Source organism: Alexandromys fortis, unplaced genomic scaffold (genome assembly GCF_014885135.2).
Source record: "Alexandromys fortis isolate MF-2015 unplaced genomic scaffold, M_Fortis_MF-2015_v1.1 scaffold_121, whole genome shotgun sequence".
Classification (NCBI taxonomy): domain Eukaryota; kingdom Metazoa; phylum Chordata; class Mammalia; order Rodentia; family Cricetidae; genus Alexandromys; species Alexandromys fortis.
In genome coordinates, this window is record NW_026068037.1 from 2,067,189 (window position 1) to 2,079,577 (window position 12,389).

The following is a 12,389-nucleotide window of genomic DNA, read 5'->3' on the forward strand; positions in this document are numbered from 1 at the left end:
CATCTTAAACTAATATTCCATAACACTTCAGTAACATAGAATATATACAAGAGAATAATTAAGTACAAAGAAAATCTATCAATTAAAATAACCAAATGAAGCATCAATAAGTTTGAAGTAAGGGAAATTTATGAGAGCCACAGGACGTAGCTAACAACTCTGTGCCTCAGGTGGATATTAGAAGCTAAAGGTCCTGGGGGCCCATCCTGAGCTTGGAAGGCAAAGCCTTCAGAGGTTAGTTTCTGGCACAACATTTGGGTCTTTTTCTCCCTCCACTGAGAAGTACTTCTCAACCAAGCCTAGCAAGGCCTTGTTTACAGCCATTTTCATGGCTCTTCAGTTTTGCTGAGGTTTCTACACTTGTCAATTGTTATACTGGGTTTCTCTGTCTCACCTAGTTCCTCAGCAGCCTGAAAGATTCTTGAAATGGCATCAAGAATAACCAGGATAATTTTGGTATCTTCTGCACTTAAGAGGTTCATCAGAGGTTCTTTTATGCCACAATGAACAAGATACACAATCTGTTCAACAGTTCTACCATTTGTATAGTTGGTCACAGCCCACACAGCTTCTCTCTGGGTCTTAAAGTCTGCCTTCAAGAGGCACCAATAAGAAATAACACTAACATGATTCACAACTTGCTATATCTGGTCCTGACTGTGATGTTTGACATTGGTCAGGTGACCTCCTTATGAATATTAGTTTTGGGGTTTGTTACCAGACTGGGAAAGACTGTAAGTGTTCCTACATCTTTCACAATCAGAGCCTGCTCCTATGTCCCAGTGACATAGCTATTAGGATAGGAATACAGTTGGCAATTTAGTAGCTCCTAGAGGCTTCACAAGTTGGGACACACTTCAGTCTTCACAACCATCCAGGGCCCTCATTTGGACCATCAGTCAGGGAGGAAATAACCCAGCAGGAATCTGCTGTTACTTCAGGATCCTTGTGATGCATAAGCTGAACTAAAGTAGGAAAATCTGCTCAACGGCCGCTAAAAGGGTGCAAGATTCTTGTTTCAGCAAAGGTTTGGAAGTATCTGTGTAAGATTACATAAGTGACCACATGCCTAGGATGCAGGTCAGGAGTTGCAGTGGGTCAGCTAGCTGTACCATGTTAGATAACTGAAATTCTTCTAAGAGTCCATACAGCTTGCTCATTGCTGTGAGCATAGGGAGATGCCAAGAGAAGCGAATACTGAGATAGCACCTCCATCCATCACAGCCGTAGTCTGTCTGGATGTTCCAGAGAAGCGAATACTGAGATAGCACCTCCATCCATCACAGCCATAGTCTGTCTGGATGTTCCAGAAGCAATGTCAGTGAGCACCCAAGCGGATTCTAACTGAGTGGGACTACGATCAGTTCTACCCAAAAACACAAACTTTGAGATACAACTATCCTGGATGATGTTGTCTATAGGAGGCTGTTTCTCCCTAAAAAGCAGTATCTGAGCAGCTTTAGTAGCTGGGACTGCCTTTCCAAATTGTTGTTGGTTAATGCCTTTCACAGTGTCCTCAACAGATCAACCACTGTGCCCTGATTGTTGCAGCTTTCCTGCAGTGGAGAAGTAGCCTCATCAGGAAATGAGCTGATGTTTCTCTTTTCTGCATCTGGTCATCTTTCTTAGCTTTTCTCAAGTTCCTCGTTACCTTCTGTTTGAATATCTGTCCTTTCCCCCTTGTTCTTCAATCTGTTTAATTGGTGGACATAGTTCCCGGAACGAGGGGAAGCTGCACTTTGGGTTCAGGCTTCCATGAAAGGTGGTGCATGGCTCTGAGGCTGCTGGTTAGTGGCCCTTGAAATGTCCACTATGCCTCAGCCCTCAGACTTTGTGTTTTTTTTTTTTGCTGTTGTTATTGTTTGTAATGTTTATTCATTTTCTTTTTTTAATGAGTAAATATTTTACCTGAATATATGTATATGTGCCATATACATGCTTGGCTTGATAGAGGTCAGAACATGGGTTTCAGAGCCCCTGTGGAGTTACAGATGGTTTTGAGCCACCATGTGGGTGCTGGGAAAGGAGCACAGGTCCTCTGCAAGAGTAGCAAGTGCTCTTAACTGCTGAGCCGTCTATCTAGGCCCCTTAGAAGTATTTTATATTGGTATTGTGTCTGTGGGTTGAGGTGCCTTTAAAGTGTTGTTTACCAAGTTATTTTCTCTGTCAAGGACCCCTATAAGACTTGCTTCCTCAAATATCACATAGAGAAAGATGACTGGGGCTGGAAAGATAGCTCAGAGGTTAAGAGCACTGGCTGCTCTTCCAGAGGTCCTGAGTTCAATTCCTAGCAACTACATGGTGGCTCACAACCATCTGTAATGAGATCTGGTGCCTTCTTCTGGCCACAGGCATATATACATACAGAACACTAAACACATAATAAATAAAAGAAATCTTAAAAAAAATACTTCAAGAGTCATCCTTTGGGTGAACTGTTTAATTTGCCATTGTGTCAAGATGTGTAAGTTTCAGTGGTAATATAATTTTATTTATTAGGAACGTCATATCATCCCTTGACTTTAGAAATGCAAGACCTCTCCAGTTTGCTATACTCTCCTTCCAAATCCTGAACAATAAGAACACTGATTTTATATGAATTCAGTGGTAGATACTATGATGCAGTAAGATTGAATTTAATTCTCTAAGTTTCATTACTCATTGATCTTTATTTATACTGATTAATTTAAAAATAACATAAGGTTAAGTTAAAGCATATATTTCTCTACTGAATATTTAGAGATGAATGTCCAAAAAAATAAAAAAAGCTCCAAAGCCACAGAGAAACCCTGTCTCGAAAAAACAAAAAAATAAAAAATAAAAAAAATAGAGATGAATGTCATATTCTACATGGAATTTTTATGTAGGAGGGTCTTCATCTGTTTATGAAAATTCTTAATTATTTGTAAATCAATGTGGCTCTTTCTAGTTGTCTTTATAATACTTATATTTCCACACTGGAAGGAGGTCAACTGGAGTTTTTCCATTATTTATGTCATTATAAGACATGAAATCATAAAATAATTTTAGCATTTATATCACTTATCTCATGCCAAAACAAGACAGCATAGATGTGTCTTTGTGAATAAAAATAGTTATTTGACTGTAGTTAGGCAGAACTGGGATGGCACCCACTAATTTCTGTTGTTTATGTTAGACTTCTTTATATTATCGTAACATAGACTTTTCTTTTACCTGCAAATGTCTTAACAAGTGTTCTCCTTGATTTTTTTATGTTAACTTCTAAAATGTGCACATAGTATATCAAATCTGTATTGTCTTGAATCTTTTAGGTGAATGTCATGTGTCACTTTAGAGAAGAAATCAGAGCCAGTTTGTAATAGTCTGCAGACTAGGAATGGTCTGTATGGTAAATAACTGAAAAGAATTCAAAATGCGGAAGTTCTGTAAATTTTATATTTCAGGATATGTAACCACAGTCACTAAATCTTATCAGTTCCTGCTTTCCTACTGTAGGCGGTAGATGGCTGACAGGAGTTACCCCTAACCCAAGGCCTACAGTGTTTTCTTTCTGCCCTTTGCCCATCAAGGAGGATCTGAACAATTGTGATACTGTGTTTTCTAAACTACTTTTTGCCAGCATAAACCATGATTTTAAAAGTTTTTCTCATCTAATGTACTGCATGCATTTTGCCCTTTTGGTCCACAAGAACGTGATTTAGTTGCTGACCTAGTAAGAGGAAAATATTGTCATTGTCCGAGTTCTTCTCACCTGGAGAAAGCGAGGGTCCTTACTGTCATGGTCCTGTCCTGAGAGAACAGGCGGTGTGATTTGGGAGAGGAGAGACAGCTGGGACCAGCGGTGCTGTGAGTTTTTATAGTATGTGAACACGGGCTGGTTACGGAAAGGTCTGCGCAGAAGCCCAGCAGAACTTGAACCGAAATGTGTAGCTGCACACGTATTTAGTGATGGCTGTGGTCACAGCTGCAGTGCTTGGTAATGAGGCATTATAAAAGAACTGCAATAATTGAATTTAAGTCATGCTCTCTTTTTAAAGCCAAATCATGCATTTCTTGGGCTGTGGTGGGAAGGGCCGGGCAGAGAAAACTGTACTAAGTGGAGTTGCTAAGACTGAAAACCTCATTTCCTTTCACCCTCTCCCCCTTGAAGGCAGGGAAATGGGCTCTTCTCAAGTTATTAAATCCAAGCTTTGCTGACAACACTCTGTAGACTGTCTAGGAACCCACTCCCTCCTAGGCAATGGGAAGGCTGTTCTAAAGCCCCCACCCACCTCTCCAGTGCCTGCGTGTCTTATTTTGCCTTCTGAGGGTGAATGGATGTCCTTCTTATCTTAGTAGTAGAAGAGACTGAGATTCCTAAGTCTTTGAGGGCTCTACAGTGGTCTCACCAGGACCACAAAGACATCATGAGGTGCTCGGCAGGAGGCTAAAGACTGAGCAGACAACAGATGAGAGGAAGATAGGCATAGGCATCCATGGACATTCCCCTCCTGGATGAATTGGTCTGTGTTCAGACTTAAGATGCTACCCTAATAGTTATATGAGCTAATTAGTAGTCAGTGTTGTACTATACAGAGGTTGTAGCAATAGGACTGGGTAGAGGAGAGGAGTGAAGGTTCAAGTCTTTGAAAGATGGTAGCACTCTGTCACCCTTGAAGGCTCCGGTGAGGTGGTGAGGCGCTGTGCTGCACTCTTGTCCTGGAGATGAAGTCTTGACCCATTCCAGCCAGTCCTAACCCCACCTTGGGAAAGCATTGTCTTTTTCTTTTCCCTCCTTCCCTCCTTCCCTCCTTCCCTCCTTCCCTCCTTCCCTCCCCCCCTCTCTCCCTCCCTCCCTCCCTCCCTCCCTCCCTCCCTCCCTCCCTCCCNTCTGTGTGTTTCTTTTGGGACTGAATGGCTGTGGGACTAGGCGGGACAGAAACTTTTGTCTATAGAGAGCAATAGGGACAGGGCACAGGACACTACTTGAACCAAGACAACTAGATGGGCCTTTTGGTCTTATTTCACAGGACTACCCCTCATTTACGATTGCTGTCTCTACCTTCTCCTCTACCTACACCTGGACCTCCTGAGTCTCTAAGGAGACCATATATCCATAAATGTAAAAATTTCTTGGTTTCAGCAGCACCACTTTAAAAAACACCCAGTTGATCTATGGGGAAAGGGTTGAAGGACAAAAAAGGACCTGGGTCCTTGCTGGGGCTTTCAAAGGAATCAAGGCAAAGGGATAGAGATTTAGAATAGATAATAAGGTGCTAAAATACAAAGCTCTCTCCCAGGGAGTGGGCACTGGTGTGTGTCTCATGAAGATGCCTGCTGGCCAAATGACCAAGCTGTGTACCAGGTATTGGGTACCCATGGGTGACCAGTGAAGATGCCTGCTGGCTCTGCAGATGTGTTATTTTACCTGGCAGTCTGGGGTGGGGTACACAGTCAGCCTTTCAGGATACTAGCAGATAGCCCCAGGATAACTTCAGACTCATGGTTTTCCTGTTCCAACCATGGTGGGCCACTATTCTTGGCTAAACACAGGTGCTTTAGCAGGTAGAGTTAAGATGCCTGTGATCCTGGGAGTGGGGAGGACTGTGGGAGGCAGGAGGTACACACTCCTGCTAAAAGCATCCAATTTGCTAGAAACCAAAAGAGTAGATGTTGTGGCAAGCAATCCTGGCAGCTCATAAATGTCATGAGATCTTAGTGTGTTCTGGCTTGTACTTACACGGCATCTTGTAAAAGGAGTCCTGGGATGGGAAGATCACAAATCTGGGGCCCGCATGGGCTTCAGAGAGAGAACCTGTCTCTTTACAAGTATTTAGTGGTTTGTGCTCTGCTACCAGTATGTGCAGGCTCAGCAAGACCATAAAGAAGGGTCAGATCAATGCTAGATTGTGGGATAGCTAGAGGCCCCTCAGGAGTCTGATATGGGACAGAGGGGCTCTAATAGGAAGGATGTGCTCGAGTCAGTAAAGATGGCTCTGTATTCCTCCAAAGAAGGGATTGTGGACACAAACACACACACGTTAAAGCAAAAATGCAAGCGAGGCAATGGCCTGAACTTGCTCCAGCATTGGAAGAGCCCCTCCTCTCCCACACAGTTGACCACTTTTTCCAGCCTTCTTTGGGAGAAGGTACAGCCTTTGGATTAAACCCCGACTGCTGGGGCGAGGCTTATGTGATAAGTGCTCTCTCAAGGCAAGCTCCACACACTGCTCACACGTGAGTGTCCTCTCTTCCTCGCCTCTCTATTGTCTAGAAGTTGTTGTCTGAGGACACCCTGGACCTAACAGGTGTTTTCAGGTCGATTCTCACCCCCACCTTTCAAACCAGTTAACTAGGTCCCGAGCCTTACCAAGGTATGTGGCCAGGCTCTGTGAAGTGTACACAGGTAGATTCTGTAGGTATTCGTAGCTCAGCTCTTTTCCAGGTGACTCCTAAACCTCCATGGGCTTCCCATCTTGTCCTTCATGTCATCTTCCTGTCGTTATTCGTGTGGGCACATGTATGCACATGTGTGTGGTGCTCAGGGAACACCTGTAGTGCTGATTCTTCAGTAGCCTTTTCCTTTCTTTTTCCCGTCCTCCCTCCCTCCCTCCCTTTTCCCCTCCCTTCCTTCCTCCCTTTTTCCCTCCCGTCCTCCCTCCCTCCCTCCCTCCCTCCCTCCCTTTTGCCTCTGTGAGCTAACTCCTAGGGATGTTTGACAAAGGATGAATCTTAGTAAGTTTAGTAGAATAGTCACAGAGGGCCTAGGTAGGTGTACGTGGTGTGGACATGTACACACAACTGTTTTTATATAAGGATACCGTGTCTGACTAGAGGCAGAGGATAGAGGAAGAAGAGATTGCTTTATTTATTTGCTGTTGGGGTGCTGGTAAAGAACATGAGTCCTGATCTCAAGGCAGTCTTTGGTCACTTCCACCATTGTCGGCAGGTCTATTTCTTTATTTTCAAAATGGGGATGAGATCATCCCCTCCTAGGATTGTGCAACTAAGTTTAATTAACCCAAACATAGTAAATTCTCAATAAATATTAGTAATTATTATTGGCATTATTAATTTTCAAAGAATAGGCATACCCTTGAAGTTTACACCTTTTGTACATGCGTGTATTTTAACACCACCCTAAGATCCAGGGTAGCAGTCATTCTTCAGCACTTTGAGCATGGAGATCAGGACCCTTATTACGAAATGGTGTTATGTTCAGAGTTTACAGGAGAAGGTTGGTCTCCCCACCACCTGGCTCGGCCTGTGGCTGTGCCTGCAGCAGCAGAAGGAGTATCTGGGCTATGTGTAAGTGCTTTGCCCACACGCCTATGCACGCTGTCCTCTGTCAGGGCCAGGGATACTATGGGCATTGCACTACACTGCAATCTTGCCTCCATCACACAGAAGCCTCCAGTTGCCTTTCTCTCTTAACTAATATCTATTTCTGGTTACCCCAGACCTGAGAGAAACAAATGAAACTAGAGTAAGACTGAGAGTCAATTACTTTCAGTTAATTAGGAGTTTCTTAATCACCTTAATCTCCTTGGAGAAAAGGAAAGGTGTGATATAAATAGACAATAATCGTATTATGTTTAATTCCAATGTTTTTTAAAAATTAATTAACTTAGTAATAACAGCTTTGAACAAGCATGTCAGCACTCTAGATGGCTCTTCCACTCAAGACTGAAGTTCCTGGCACTCTCCAGCAGTGACTTACTCTGAGAAATCTCTTCAAGCAGCTCCGGTTCGCCTTCCTTTTGTAGAGTGACTCGGGCCAGGCTTTAAACTGTTTTCTCTGCTATTCTGTATGTAAAATGTGGCCTCTTAAGAGAGCTGTCTCTTAAATATCTGAGACCAGATGAGACAGAAGAACTTGGCCTGTATTACATACCAGAGGCAGAAGCCTCTGGATATAACCCCACAGACCATACGTGGCTGCCCACGGGTCCTGTCGAAAGTTCCTTCCGGTTGCTTAGTCTCTTCAGTTAGCCACACCCCTTTTTTGCTCAGAATACTGTAGAGAATATTTGGGTGCAGTGCACACTTAAGTTCCAAGCTGCCTGAGCAATATGGGGCTGTTATGTAACACGGTGTCATTACAGTTTAGATAAGCAGTGGGTAAGAGGCCGGCCTGAACAAAGGCCCAGGACAGGATGGGCTTTGGGTGTGCTCATCTCTAAGGTCAGCAAATTGCAAGATAATTTCTTTCCTGTGCTGGATAGTTTAAATCTGTGAGAATATGGCATAAAAATAGTGATCATTTCTAAAATGATATGTTGCATACCAGGCTCTTCCCCAGCAAGATATGTATACAAAAAAGTTTGATCATTAAATGGAATAATAAGTTAATTGGGACAATTTATACATACGTGTTTGCTTTCCTGGTACTCTCTATATGGAGAAATCACAAGAGGAGAAACTTCTGGAACTGGTAGAAATTATGTAGATTAGATGGGGCTAACTTTATAATTCATGGTGTTCTTTTTTTAGCATGTAAGTTCTGTTTTGATGCTCATATTTCAACATTTTTGTTTTCCTTATGAATATAATATTGTGCAGAATTAGAAATAGTACAAGATCAAATCTAAAATTCTGCTTTCTGGAAATTTTGTTTGAAATAACATGTTTTTTAAAAAACTTGTATTTTTAACATTTTGGTTTAAAACTAAACTAAAATTTAAAATTCAGGAATTTAAAATATAGCCAGCAGTTTATAGTGGAATAAGTATCTCAGTATATTGACTTCATAATTAACTCGTTGGGTACGGTTAGAGGCCCTGGTTCTCCTGAGCCCTTTTCAGTTTTCCTCAGGGTGTTTTGCACAGCAGGCAGGACGCACCAGCCCCTGACCTATTTCAGTGTGTTTGGGAGCCCAGGAGATGTCTGGTGATGCCATGTCCCCATTAGGCCAGGCATAAGAGGGGATTTCTTTTAACTAGAAGCTTTGTTTTGACTTTCATGTATTTAACTGGTTGCATAAAATAATATCTCCTGTTGTTTCAAGTATAGATTCTGGTGAGACAACCATTGTATGCGTTCAGTTTTGGGTCTCTAGGTCTCCAAAAGTAGTAGGTTGTGACTTTGATGGACTTGCTGTCAGTCTGTCCATCTGCCCCCCCGCCCCGGGTTTATTCTTTGGGAAGCGGATTTCTCTGAGAGCTTTCCTCTTTGTGCTGCTTCCCCTCATTCTCTGCTCCTTTCTCCTCACCTCCTTGCCTGGCAAATGTCGATTACTAAGGACTTCTAGTGGTTAACTCTGGAAGTGCCTCTCAGAAGTGTCTGTGTGCCACTGTAAGCTACCCACAGCAACTGGCAAGAAGTGAGATTCCTGGGTTGTAGAAGATTTTTGCTGAATTCACGTGTATTTTTCAGTAAGAAGAACCTGTGCTGTACTGTGGATGGTAAGCATTTGGTATCACCTTCTGTTTATTTGAGTCAGTTCAGAAACCACATTGAAGTTTCATTGACAGAGACATTTTCTACGGTCAAACAGACTGTATAATGTGACAATTCAGTCAGATAAAATGGAGTAGTGTGTAACACCCGGTTTTGGTGTTACACCCTCGGTACAGTTCGCGCGCAGCTGTACCGAATGCGAGTCCGGGCAAGGGCCTGGAGATTGAACACAAGAGACAGAGACCAGGGTCATTCGATAGGAGATCAAGCGAATGCCGTTTATTCAGACTTGGGGAAGCCCTTTTCTACCTAACTGCAGCACAAAGATCTCACCACCCAGGGAGGTGGGAAATAAACACACAGGAAACTTAGTTAACAAATAACAAACTGTCCCCGCCAATGCACCCCAGGAATAAGGGAGACCAGGGCCCTACAGTAGTGTACTGATATATGAGCAGAAGTCCAGCGCAAAAGAGGCTGTGAATGTGCTTGTTCTTGCTCAGGTGACAGTCAGGGGACATGAAGCATCTCCAGCCCCTGAGAACCACCCTCACTGTGCCATGAAAGCAGTGGAGTGTTAGAGCAGATTGGAGCCAGGGGTCACTCACAACCCCCAGGCCCTGCATAGTTTCGTAGCACTTGGCATCTTCTCTGGAAGACATGAGAACAGCTGAGTGCATTATGTAAGCAGGTGTGTGTGATGCCATTGCTAAGTTTTGGTTGATTCTGATAGTAAATGGGATAAAATTATACTTTATTAAAAAAATCAGAAAGATTTGGAAATATTCTCCTCCATAGTGAATATTGGGATTGCACTAGATTTGAAAATGCAGATTTGTTCAAATTTGTTCCCAATTGATACATTTAGGAACATTTTGCAAATAACTTGAATTTCACACCTCCTTAGGCACAATTTTGTTGGGGGAAAAAAAAAAACAAAACACTGGATGAACCAGAACTGTGCCTGGGTGAACTGAACATCAACCCCTGCCAGTTCCCTGGGTTCACTGAGTGTGTTCTGAGCTATAGGCTTCCGTAAGTTGGGGTTCTGCTTCTGTGAGATTTCAGGTGCCCCTCTTGCAGCTCACAGCAGAAGCCGTAGGGTGTGGAATACGCCGCTGCCCTTGTCTGAGCAGTGTTTGACTTGACCCATGTTACTTCGCACTTTTTCAGTGTTGTGCCCGTAGCCTCATTTTTGTTTTTTAATCGTGCAGTTTTATATAGAATAGTAATTCCCAGGGCTGCATGCGTAGCATTATTAAACCATTATTGATACTGCAGTTGCGCTGTCCGCAATTAGCGAAGATTACCAAATGATAGTGCTGCACTCCCTTGGTGGTGGACTTGACTTCTTTTCCAGAGACTCCTCCCGCCCGCCAGTGAATGCTTGCTGCTCTTGCTCTCTCCCTTTTCTTATTTGAGAGCCATTTTGATTTATATTCTCCCCCAGCTCTTCCTCAGATCTACCTCCACCCTCCCAAATTCATGTTTGTGTTCTCCCCCTCCCTTCTGCCTGTCCCATGTGGGACCCACCCCTGGAGAGTAAGTCAGCCTACTAGGGGACCTACCAGGGGTTGCACCCATAAATAAAATTGATTCTTGCTGTCCCAGAAACTGTCAAATGCCAATGGCTCCTTAGGTGGGTAGTCCTTAGGTGTGTGCTCTGCCCCTTCACGTGGAGATTTTTTTCCCAGCCTGAGCTTACACATGTCTTGTGCATGCTAACTGAACCTCTGTGTGTCCATCTGTTTTCTTGTGTCTGGAAAGCACTGCTTACTGAGAACCAACACCACCTCCGACTCTACAGTCTTTTAGGCCCCTCTTTACCGGTGATCTCTGGAGGTTCCTTCTTGACAAGTTCAAATATAAATCTTAGCCACTATAGTTATGCAGAATATTTAGATTTTTCAAATTCCAGAGCTAAATTTGTCTGGTTTCTAGTGAGTACTGGCGGTTCTCCCAAGGCTTTCTCCCTTTGCTCCCATTGCTGCCTTCCACGGAGTATTTATGGGTGTGAAACTTGACTCTGATCACAGCACCATCTCTAGCCAAGAGTTGTGATGAACCCCAGACTCGACAGATTTCCACATTTTATCCAGGCTAACTCTTCTCCCACCATATCCATAAACTCTACTTTTCTCCAATGTGAATTGAGACAAAGATTTTTTTTTATTGTTTAAACCTTGTCCTTCCTTTTGTGCCTGTAAGAGTCTTGTATGTAGTAGCATCCCAGTATGTTGCTCTCTGTTTGAAATGGCTCAGTCAGATTGTTAGGGTCTTCCAGAAGTTTTATTTAGGCCCCTCCTATAATTTTCAGTAATTATAGTGAAAACTCTGGAAGTAGAGGTGAAGCATTATGGAAACCAGAACGACTTACTCTGGAAAAAGTTTTTTATTTAAATAGTACTCTAATATGTATATATTCCATACTTTCTTCATCCATTCTTCCATTGAAGGGCATCTAGGTTGTTTCCAGGTTCTGGATATTACAAACAATGCTGCTATGAACATAGTTGAACATATACTTTTGTTGTATGATAGGGCATCTCTTGGGTATATTCCCAAGAGTGGTATTGCTGGGTCCAGGGATAGGTTGATCCCGAATTTCCTGAGAAACCGCCACACTGCTTTCCAAAGTGGTTGCACAAGTTTGCATTCCCACCAGCAATGGATGAGGGTACCCCTTCCTCCACAACCTCTCCAGCAAAGGCTATCTTTGGTGTTTTTGATTTTAGCCATTCTGACAGGTGTAAGATGATATCTCAAAGTTGTTTTGATTTGCATTTCCCTGATCACTAAGGAGGTTGAGCATAACCTTAAGTGTCTTTTGGCCATTTGAACTCCTTCTGTTGAGAATTCTCTGTTCAGTTTGGTACCCCATTTTTAAATTGGGTTAATTAGAGTTTTAATGTCTATTTTCTTGAGTTCTGTATATATTTTGGATATCAGACCTTTGTCTGATGCAGGGTTGGTGAAGATCTTCTCCCATTCAGTAGGTTGCCTTTTTGTTTTAATGACAGTATCCTCTG

The 12,389-nt window shown here is 42.9% G+C and overlaps 1 protein-coding gene and 1 pseudogene across 1 annotated transcript in view; one reads left to right on the forward strand and one right to left on the reverse strand.

Moving 5' to 3' along the window:
- Window positions 1-12,389, forward strand: part of Plcl2 (phospholipase C like 2) — a 179,015-nt gene that overhangs the window by 126,655 nt on the left and 39,971 nt on the right. The window lies entirely within an intron of this gene.
- Window positions 129-5,708, reverse strand: LOC126515443 (importin subunit alpha-1-like; annotated as a pseudogene).